Below are 12,258 nucleotides of genomic sequence, written 5' to 3' on the forward strand. Positions count from 1 at the left end.
ATCTTTGTAACTATCATTATTGCAATTATTCTATAAAAGACAACTTTGAAGGAGAAGGAAAGGATCTGAGTTTTGGACCTCAGAAGCAAATTTTCTTTTCTAATTTTGATCTTCTTGGTGATTTTTAATAAAGCTTTCAAAGTGATTCCAAACATATGTTGAGTGTGATATGTGTTTCATGTTATCTTTCAGTTTAAAGTTATTATGCTATAAAAGAGAGTAATGAAGCTACTAGCCTTTAGCATTACAGTTTCAATGAAATTTTGATATTTGTAAGTTAAAGTTAAATATCCTTAATATGTGCTCTTCTTTTCTATATTCCATTTCATCTTACTTCCATATTTCTGCTAAAGTTTAATACAAGATATTTTGCTTCAAGTAGCCTGTTATTTAAATCTTTCACTCATTGTACTACAACTTAAAATCACATTCACCATTAGAAGGCCACTTTGAAAGAGTGTTTTTTCCCAAGAAATATTTAAAAGCATTATCTGTAAAATAAACATTTCTGGGGTTTTGAAAAATGGGACAACAAATTGATAATTTCATAGTCTTGGATAAATGTCTTGGGCACTGACCTCTTCTCAGCCAGAGGTTGTCTTCCAAGGTACAAAACCATCAACAACTAATCTTAATAAATTGCCTTTCGGAGATTACAATACTCTTATTGGAATGGATTGGTTGACCCATCATAGAACGAAGGTCGAATACTTTGAGAAGTACATTGATTGCATTAATGAGAACAGTGAAAGGACTATGTTGTAAGGCAAGCAAAATCCTATATAAGTTAGAATAGTCACAACAATGTAGGCCGAGAGGAGTTGTTGGAAGGGGTGTAACTTGTTTGATGTGCAAATAACCGACAATATTGAAAGCAACAACAACATGGATTTATTTGAACATTTTTTTCTCAAACAGTTCAAGGATGTCTTCCCAAGGAAATCCTAGGACTAACACCACACAAGGAAGTTGACTTTTCTATTGAATGGTGTTTTCATTGATGGCAACGTCAATTCTTGAACGCTCTTAATATTCGTCCAATTTGCATCGATTGGAAGCTCTAAAGGACAAGAAGCCATGGAAAAACCTAGAATCCCCGCACTTATTGAAGATTTTGAGGATAAAGGTCAACCTACTCGCTAGAAAAACAACCTTTATTGGATTTTCCTCGTCATACTGATTCAGCACATCAGAAAAATCCTCTGAATGTATACACATCTCGTCATTCTGATTATAGGAGAACTGGGTATAGAAGAACTTTCTCCAACTTGCTCTTTCTTAGCCTTCTGCAACTCGATACACAATGTTCGCTTCTCGTCGTTTGAGGCTTTGAGCAATTTCCTGAGCTCTGCAATTTTCAGTCGAACACTGGTTATCGCAGGTTATCGTCCTCCAACTCCTGCAACCTTCCTTGTTTCAAGCCTTTAGCCACTTTACTTTCACAAATGCTTCTTCACTTGGTGAACATGCACACTTATAAACCAAAGTTATAAAAAATTGCTCTGATACCACTTGATCTGAATCCCAATCATTAAATTGATACTTGGTTCATCAAATTTTTAAAGGTGTTTTCGCATGTTAATAATCACCATTAAAAACTTCAAATTAAATGAAATGTGAAACTTGTAAAGAAATTACAGCAAATAAATAATGACAATAATGCACAAACGACACCAGAAATTGATAACAGAGTTCAACTATCTCAAACACTACATCTTTGAGCTCGCTCTTCAATGGGGGGTCCTCTTTCTTAATTCTTAAAAGCCATCAAAATACATCAAAACTACTCCTCACCGGTCCTGTTGTATTATGCTCGACCTCAAGAATATGTAGAAATTGATGGCACTCAAAAAGGCCTTCTACAACTCCCACAATAAGCCTTCAAAGTTTTGTTATGTTATTGGTATTCTTTGCCTAAAAACACCTTCTGTGGCATAAAAATTCAAATTTGGCTTCTGTGGCGTATTAGTAAACATTTTATATTAATATGGGGGAGGTTGGGGGTCAAACCTGCCTCCCCATTCGTTGTGGTTCAATTAATAAACAAATATGTTTGTTTTGATATGGTATAACAAACCATATCCCAACATACCATATTACCACATTATATTACCATATAATATGCTACATGACCAACCACTCCAATGAATATATAATATATGTCATTTATATCCACCATATCATATGTCATGGTTTATAAGTTTGTATGTATGTTGGTTATGGAGCTAGTTATGGTGGAGGTTACGATATGGAGGGTTGACAAGTATGGCGGGGCCGCCAACCATGGTTGTTGAAAATTGCAACAAGAAATTCTCAATTTGAATTTTTCTTGATTAAATTGAGAAAATTCAAATTTCCACATAAGCAGACAACATGGGTGATGTTAAATTGTGTGACATGGCTTGTGTCACTCATTTTACTCAATAAATTCGAGTTGGAGGAGTTAGAGTTTAGTTCTACATATGTGATTGTTAATTTGTAGCAATCAAGATCAGTTATCTCAGGTTATTTTCAGTTAAGTTAGTTCCAACTTTTGGAATAATTAGTGGAAGGTCAGTTAAGCAGTGGGACTTCAGTTAAACTCAATCATCATCTAGTTAACTAATCAATTAGCCCAAAATAGCTAATGCATGCAAAGAATTCGAGTTACCTAGTTGAGGTGGAGATTCCAAGGTAGTGTAACATAAATTGCAAACTAGTCTTGAGAGGCAATGGCAATCAAAGGAAAAACAGGTTCAATAATAAAGGAAAGATGAATGCTCCCGCTACTCGATATGGAAATGGTCGACCTCCCAAAAGGATGAGATATTTTAGGTATGAAGAAAGTAATGTTGTAGAAAAACAAAAGGAATTTTATCTTATTTCTGCTCTATCTACTGCCTCTCCTCCGAATACTTTGGATCATTGGTTGATTGATAGTGGAGCCTCAAGGCACTTCACTGGATACAAGGAGGCCCTCTCAAATTTGGTTGAAAATAAGACTAATTTGGAAATCATACTTGAAGCCAATGCCACCTACCCCGTGAAACGGATAGGTATTGTCACTCTTCACTTAAATCAAGGTCAAACCATTCATCTACAAGAAGTATTGTATGTGTCTGATTTGAAGAAGAACCTAGTGTTTATTTATGCGATGGAAAATAAAGGCTTCAAGGTAGCATCCATTGATGGAAAGGTACGTATTTGGCAAAGAAACGTGAAAGATGCAATTGCACTTGGATTTAGGGTTGAAGGTCTATATCAAGTTGGAGGAAGTCCTTTGGGAGCCTTAACTTGCGATACTTCTCTTCAATCTGAATTATGGCACCGGAGATTTGCTCACCTTCATTACAAAACCTTACCTGGGGTAAGGAAGATGGTCACAGGTATGCCTGAGTTCAACATGAATCATGAAGGAGTTTGCCAGGGTTGTGCAGTTGGGAAACTTACAAGGGAACTTTTCCCTTCAAGTGAAAGCCAAACTATTGATATTCATCAATTGGTCCATTCAAACCTATCTGGTATGTTGCCTATAACATCATTGGAAGGATACTTATACTATGCAAATTTTGTGGATGACTTCTCTTGCAAAACATGGATCTATTTCTTGAAGAAGAAGGATGAAGTGTTAAAATGATTTCGTTCTTTCAAAGCCTTGGTGGAAAATCAAACAGGGAAGAAAATTAAAATATTAAGGACCAACAATGGAACCAAATATGAATCAAATGAATTCAATGACTTTTGCAGAGAGGTTGGCATTAAGAGGGAGACAATCATTCCATACACTCCTGAGCAAAATGGACTTGCTGAAAGAAAGAATCGAACAATCATGAAAGCAAATCGTGCCATGCTCCATGATCAAGGTCTACCGAAGTTCTTATGGGGAGAAGCTGCCAACATTGTCGTGTATGTTCAAAATAGGAGCCCGCATCAAGCACTGGATTTCAAGACACCTGAAGAAGTTTTCACTGGTAAGAAACCTAATGTTTCTCATTTTAGAATTTTTGGTTGTCCCGTGTATTTTCATGTGCCTAAAGAGAAAAGAAACAAATTATAAGCATCTAGGAAGAAAGGTATATCTGTGGGCTACAGTGAAAATTCAAAGGCATATAGAATTTATGTGCTTGGACAACGAGATGTGGAAATAAGCCATGATGTCACCTTCGATGAAGACAGTGCCCTTGGGAAGGCCAGAGATATCCCTGTTACAAGGAAGGATAATGATGATGCTATAGAAAAGCAGGATGAACCTCCGACATATGAGCCTATGCCCGATGTTGAAGGCCCGATGGATCCCATTGATCCACCTCCTGGTGATCCCTCTACCTCAAGAAAAAGACCTTTATGGCTCAAAGATACTCTCGAAGATGTTGAAAGACATATTGCTCTAAGAGGGACATTCCGTGAAAGCGTGTAAAGTTTTGTAGATGTTCTATGCTAAGAGCAATTTCACTTTTCTCACAGCAATCATACATGTAGATAAGCAAAATGCAGATAGAACATATAAGCAGATCTTACAGAAGACAAATCAGAAACAAGAAAAATGTATGTGTTTGTTTCGGCGGTCAACAGGATGCTTCAACCAGCAAAGTCTCCTTTGGTCAGCCAGCCCAGCATGTGTCACAACAACCCTCCAACCAGTAGATGAGTCAACCCAAGTCAGTTCTACAAAAGTCAACGCTGTCCTGAAAAGTCAACGCAGGGGCAGCAAGCTAAAAGTCAACGCAGCAGCAAAACGGTCAACCCTTTGACCTCGATTTTTGTGCCAGGTAGTATGGCCTTCAAAAATCGAACCTCCCACAAGTTTTCAGCTTGTTTGGACCAAGCGTTGACCAAAGTCAACGCTGGTCAAACTTCTGCGAAACCCTAGCAGCAGAAAAATCCTCTTCGTCCTTCCCACATGTGGCTGAAATTCGTCCTCCAGGTAGCTCGTACTTTTTAGGATGAGAGAGGAAGATGTGAGTTGTGTTGTGATCAAATTCTCTCCAACTTTTCCTGTATATATATATCCATCAATGAGGGTGTGTGACACATCTGTTGGGCATGTGAGCCTACATTACAAAACTGGCTGACCTTTGCACATATAATTTATTAAGAATAATAAATTCAAAATATAAGTTCTGCTCATCGGATTAAGACTATTTTTATATGGATTTTACACCTCTCAGAAAGAGGAATCCAACAAAAATATTAGCCTCTTAATCTGAGCATCAGAACATGGAGTTTGGACCTAGTTGTCCAAATTTAACACTCCCTCTCAACTAGGGAGAACTCCATCTATTAGTGCAATTAACATCGTGAGTCATCCCGCTGAAACTTGCTTTGCTGGCTTCTTTATTTCAGAACAGAAGTGGGTCAGTCACAAAGACATCATTCCCCGACTGACATAATCAGTCCAGACTCCAGAGGTCCCAGACCTCACAAATCTTGATCCCAGATCAAGTGGTTGGACCATGCCATCCTAGATAGAGAGTACGGCAATCTCTGATGCGTCCATCAGTCTTTGCTAATAGTCTCTAGCTTTTCCACACCTCATTGGCCAAATGAGAGGTACTTCCCATGAGCCCTGAACTCAATGGGTAGGATGCATACGGGGCACAGATTAAATGAGTGGCGAACCAGTTCAATAATCACAAGGGTGGGGCAGAAGCATTATGAGTGCTTATAGCTCCGAGAAGCTATCCCCAAAGCCCCCCAGAGCTCCCAGAGCTCATCGTCCAACAGGACCCACATCATAGGGTCTTTCCACGACACCAAGACTCTCACGGAAGGTTAGGAACTTGACCTTCCCCAGGGGCTTAGTGAGAATATCCGCGACCTGCTCATCAGTTCCTATATGATCGAGCCTTACGGCGCCTCGCTGTACCATATCCCGGATAAAGTGGTACCTGATATCAATATGCTTGGATCGGTCGTGGAACACAGGATTCTCAGTCATACGAATCCCACTCTGATTATCACAGAGTATTACAGTGGTATCTAGCACATGTTGGAACAGCTCACTAAAGAGCTTCCTCAACCAAACTGCTTCACAACAGGCCATACTAGCAGCAATGTATTCGGCCTCCGCGGTGCTCAAAGCCACCGACTTCTGCTTCCTGCTCATCCATGAGATCGAAGCAGAACCAAGATTGAAACAGCATCCAGATGTGCTCTTACGATCCACCACACTGCCAGCCCAATCGGCATCAGTATATCCCCGGAGTATCACACTCCCGGCAGTGTATCTCAGCCCATGGTTTATCGTGCCCCGAAGATATCTCAAAAGATTCTTGGCACCAACCCAGTGAAAATGATGAGGCTCAACCATCTGTTGACTCAAAGTATTCACTGCAAAACATATGTCCGGATGGGTGTTCACTAAGAACATCAAAGCTCCTATGAGTTGACGATACTCAGTAGGATTGGCCAAGATAGGCCCTGCAGCGCTGCCACTCAACTTCTTAAAGTTGAGTTCCATTGGTGTCGACACGGACTTACAGTCCACCATCCCAAATCTTTCCAGAAGCTTCACAATATACTTTCCTTGAGAAAGGAAAATCTCTCCAGGTCTCTGCCATACCTCCAGGCCTAGGAAATAGTGCATCAGTCCTAGGTCTTTCATCTCGAACTCAGCAGCAAGCTCCCTCTTACATTGATGAATGAGAGGGTCATCACCTGTCAGGAAGAGGTCGTCCACATACAGCACTAGAATGAGAGGCTTTCCTTCCTCAACCTTAAAGTAAAGGTTTGGATCAGCATTGCTTCAAGTGAAGCCCAGCTTCATCAAGTAACTATCCATCCTCTCATACCAAGCTCTGGGTGCTTGCTTTAACCCATAGAGGGCTTTCTTCAACCTGCAGACATAAGTGTCTCGATCTTGAACTTCAAATCCCAGAGGTTGTTCTACATACACCTCTTCCTTTATTGCACCATGCAGAAAAGCGGTCTTGACATCCATCTGATGAAGACTCCATCCTTGCGTAGCAGCAAGGGCTATGATGGATCGGATGGTGGTATATCGAGCCACAGGTGCAAATATATCGTCATAGTCAATTCCTTCCTTTTGAGAGAAGCCACGGGCAACAAATCTTGCCTTAAACTTTTCAGCACTCCCATCAGATCCATGTTTAATCTTGTAGAGCCATTTAGCGGTGACAACAGATTTGTCCTTCGGTCTCGGGACCACATCCCAGACATCATTCTTCATAATAGCCTCATATTCTTCATGCATAGCATCCTTCCAGACTTGATGCTTGATGGCTTCTTCAAAAGATCCAGGTTCAGATTGTATAATAGTACTCATGGCAGCTAGATACCCTTGGTATCTACACGGCTTCTTGCTTTCTCGGAATGTTCCCCTTGGGGCAGCATGACCCTCAGCATCTTCGAGGGTGTCCCTGAGCCATGATGGCCTCTTTCCTAGAGAAGGGGAAGGATCAATAGGGTCCATTGGCCCTTCAACATCAGGCATAGTCTCATCCTGGGGTTCTTCCAGATTTCCAGGTCTTTCTTCATGGTTTTCTTCAGATCTAGGAAGATCTACTACTTTCTTCAGGGAAGCATCTTCGTCAAAAGTGACATCATGGCTTATCTCTACTTCCCTTTGACCAGGTACATAGACTCTATATGCCTTAGAAGTCTCACTGTAGCCCACAAACATTCCTTTCTTCCCAGTAGCATCCAGCTTACTTCTCTTTTCTTTCGGCACATGAAAATAGACAGGACATCCAAAAATTCTAAAATGTGAGACATCAGGTTTCTTACCAGAGAAAACCTCTTCGGGAGTTTTGGAGTCCAAAGCGGAATGAGGGCATCGGTTTTGAATGTACACAGCAGTATTTGCAGCTTCTCCCCACAGAAACTTTGGAAGACCCTGGTCACATAGCATGGCACGGGCAGCTTCCACAATAGTCCTATTCTTGCGTTCAGCAACACCATTCTGCTCAGGAGTATATGCAGTGGTAGTCTCCCTCTTAATGCCAGCTTCTCTGCAAAAGTCTTTGAACTCATTTGACTCATATTCAGTGCCATTGTCAGTCCTCAAAATCTTGATCTTCTTTCCGATCATATTTTCCACCAAGGCTTTGAAGGTACGGAACCACATGAAAGCCTCATCCTTCTTCTTCAAGAAGTATATCCAGGTTTTGCGAAAGAAGTCATCAGTAAATGTCATATAGTAAGAACATCCCCCCAGGGATGTTACAGGCAACATACCGGAAAGATCAGAATGGACCAGTTGCAATATCTCAGATGTCTTTGTGACACTTGAGGGGAAAGGTCCCCTTGTATGTTTTCCTTCAGCACAGCCCTTACATACACCTTTATGATTATTTCCAAAATCAGGCATCCCTGTCACCACCTTCCTTGCTTCGGGAAGAGCCTTGTAATGAAGGTGTCCAAATCTTCGGTGCCATAGTTCGGTTTGACGGATAGTATCACAAGTCATAGCTCCCAACAGACTCCCTCCAACCTGGTAGAGTGTACCAACTCTAAAACCAATTGAGATAGCTTCCTTGAAGCTCTTCTTCCACATGAGTACCTTTCCATCAGAGAAAGTTACATTGAATCCTTTGTCTTCCATGGCAGATACAGACACAAGGTTCTTCTTCAATTTGGGTACATAGAGTACATCTTGTAGATGGAGGACTTGTCCTTGAGACAAGTGGAGGGTCACAGTCCCGGTCCCTTTCACAGGATAAATGGCATTATCCCCAAGGATAATTTCTAGATTAGTATCCCTTTCAACCATGTCAGAAAGTGCTTCCTTGAATCCGGTGATGTGTCTTGAGGCACCACTATCGATTAGCCAGACATCCATAGTGTCGGGCAGAGATGCAGCTGAGAGAGCAGATATTAGAATATACTTATTTCTTTTATCAACAACATTAGACTCCTCATACCTGGTATCTCTGGTCCTTTTAGAAGGTGGATGGTTTCCTTCAAAGTGAGCCTTCCTCTTTCCTTTGGATTTGTCATTTCTTTGATTCCCATTCCTTCGGTTGTTGTTGTTGTCGTCACTATCGGGAGAATTCTTCTGGAAGGGGCATTCTCTAGCATAGTGTCCAGTCCTATGGCAGGTGAAACATTTACCCTTCTTCTTTTGAGTCTTAGTCCTTCCTTTTTCCTTGGAACCACCGGAGTTCTTCTTTCGGGAATGAGCAACATAGGCAGCATTTCTTTCATTATCAAATTCCTTCATCCTTGTTTCTTCTTGCATACATCTAGATAGAAGCTCATCAAAGTTAGGGATGGTATTATTGTTGAGAATGGTAGTTGTGAATACTTGCCATTCATATGTTAGTCCTCCAAGTGCGGTGAGAACCATCTCACGATCAGCTATTGTCTCCCCAATAGCTAGCAGATTGTTCCTGGTTTCGGTCAACTTCATAAAGAAAGTTTGAATAGACTCGTCTCGGCCCTTCTTCATATTCTTCAACTTGTTCTTGAGGAATAGCACTTGGTTCACATTGTTTACTCGGAACATAAGTATCAGTTTGTCATACATCTCCTTGGATGTGCCTAGTTCAGATATGTAGGCAACCAGACTCTTATTTATGGATTCCCTAATCAGCAGTTTTGCTCTGATTTCTCCCTTCTTATACTTGTGTTTAACAGCAGCAGAGGCATTTGATGGAGGTTCTTGAATCTTCCCTGTCACATGATCTAGGAGATCATGATCTTCTAATTTGAGATCTAATAACATCTTCCAGGCATGGAAGTCATCACTTCCAGTCAGCTTGTCATTCTCCCTGAATTCAAGCTTAGAGGAATCCATTTCCTTCGATGATGATTGCTATAGATAGAGTTTGTCTTCACCTCAGCTCCGATACCATGTAAAGTTTTGTAGATGTTCTATGCTAAGAGCAATTTCACTTTTCTCACAGCAATCATACAAGTAGATAAGCAAAATGCAGATAGAACATATAAGCAGATCTTACAGAAGACAAATCAGAAACAAGAAAAATGTATGTGTTTGTTTCGGCGGTCAACAGGATGCTTCAACCAGCAAAGTCTCCTTTGGTCAGCCAACCCAGCATGTGTCACAACAACCCTCCAACCAGTAGATGAGTCAACCCAAGTCAGTTCTACAAAAGTCAACGTTGTCCTGAAAAGTCAACGCAGGGGCAGCAAGCTAAAAGTCAACGCAGCAGCAAAACGGTCAACCCTTTGACCTCGATTTTTGTGCCAGGTAGTATGGCCTTCAAAAATCGAACCTCCCACAAGTTTTCAGCTTGTTTGGACCAAGCGTTGACCAAAGTCAACGCTGGTCAAACTTCTGCGAAACCCTAGCAGCAGAAACCCTAGCAGCAGAAAAATCCTCTTCGTCCTTCCCACGTGTGGCTGAAATTCGTCCTCCAGGTAGCTCGTACTTTTTAGGATGAGAGAGGAAGATGTGAGTTGTGTTGTGATCAAATTCTCTCCAACTTTTCCTGTATATATATATCCATCAATGAGGGTGTGTGACACATCTGTTGGGCATGTGAGCCTACATTACAAAACTGGTTGACCTTTGCACATATAATTTATTAAGAATAATAAATTCAAAATATAAGTTCTGCTCATCGGATTAAGACTATTTTTATATGGATTTTACACCTCTCAGAAAGAGGAATCCAACAAAAATATTAGCCTCTTAATCTGAGCATCAGAACATGGAGTTTGGACCTAGTTGTCCAAATTTAACAAAGCGAGAAGTCGAGCAAATATCAAGGGTACTTAATTGCTATGAGTATTATTGTTCAATATGAGCCATGTGCATTCGAAGAAGCTATAAAGCACCATGTCTGGAAGGATGTGATGAACGAGGAATATGAATCTATCATGAAAAATGATGTCTGGGATGTGGTGCCTAGACTAAAGGACAAGTCCGTAGTCGCCTCAAAATGGCTATACAAAATTAAACATGGAGCTTATGGGAGTGCTAAAAAATATAAGGCCAAGTTTGTTGCTCGAGGCTTCTCTCAAAAGGAAGGAGTGGACTATGACAAGATATTTGCACTGGTTGCCCAATATACCACTATCTGATCGATTATTGCTCTCGTTGCCTCTCAAGTATGGAGCCTACATCAAATCGATGTTAAGACTACTTTCTTGCATGGCTTGCTTACGGAGGAAGTCTACTTGGAACAACCTCAGGGATTCGAAGTACAAGATCAAAGGACACACATATGCAGGTTAAAGAAGGCCCTTTATGGGTTGAAGCAAGTCCCTAGGGCTTAGTATGAATAGATTTATAGCTATCTTATGAAGCTGGGATTTACAAGGAGCAATGTTGATCCTAACCTATACTTCAAGGTTCAAAAGGCCATGCCTCTCATATTGGTACTTTATGTAGATTATCTCTTTCTGACAGGTGCAGACCCTCTCATTTATCAATGCAAGAGGGATTTGGCTTTCGAGTTCGAGATGAAGGACCTAGGTCTGATGCACTACTTCCTAGGCCTGAAGGTCTAGCAAAAGCTAGGTGAGATTTTCCTTTCTCAAGGAAAATACATTGTGAAGTTGCTCAAGAGATGTGGGATGGTGGATTGCAAGCTTGTGTCTACTATGATGGAACTCAAATTCAAGAAACTATGTGGATGTCATGTTGGGCCCGAATTGGCAAACCCTTGTGAGTACTGACAACTTGTGGGGGCCCTGATGTTCTTGGTAAACTCCCGACCAGATATATGCTTCACTGTGAATACGTTGAGTCAATTTATGGTCAAACCTCATCACATACATTGGTTTCTGCTAAAATCTCTTGAGATATCTCCGTGGCAAAATCAACTATGGATTGAGATACACTGCCGATAATTTGAGGCTACATGGATATATTGATGTTGATTGGGTTGACAGTGTGGTAGATCGTAAGAGCATGTCTGGATGTTGTTTCTCATTGGGATCTGCTTCAATTTCTTGGATGAGCAGGAAGAAGAAATCAGTTGCTCTAAGCACCGCCAAGGCTGAATACATTGTTGCTAGTATGGTCTATTGTGAAGTTGTTTGGTTGAGGAAGCTCTTTAGTGAGCTATTTGAGCATGTGTTGGATACCATCGTGATATACTGCGACAACCAGAGTGGGATTCGCCTTCCATAGAATCCTGTGTTCCACGACCGCTCCAAGCACATTGATATCAGCTACCACTTTATCCGAGATATGGTACAACGATGAGAAATAATGCTCCAACACATCAGGAATTATGAGCATGTTGCAGACATCCTCACGAAACCCTTAGGGAAGGTCAAATTCTTAACCTTCCAAGAAAGACTTGGATTCGTGGAAAGACCCTCCCATGAGGGTCCCACTTGAGTTGG

The sequence above is a fragment of the Pinus tabuliformis genome, chromosome 4_2, assembly GCF_031772625.1.
Source record: "Pinus tabuliformis cultivar Carrire ecotype Pingquan chromosome 4_2, CPIR1, whole genome shotgun sequence".
Classification (NCBI taxonomy): domain Eukaryota; kingdom Viridiplantae; phylum Streptophyta; class Pinopsida; order Pinales; family Pinaceae; genus Pinus; species Pinus tabuliformis.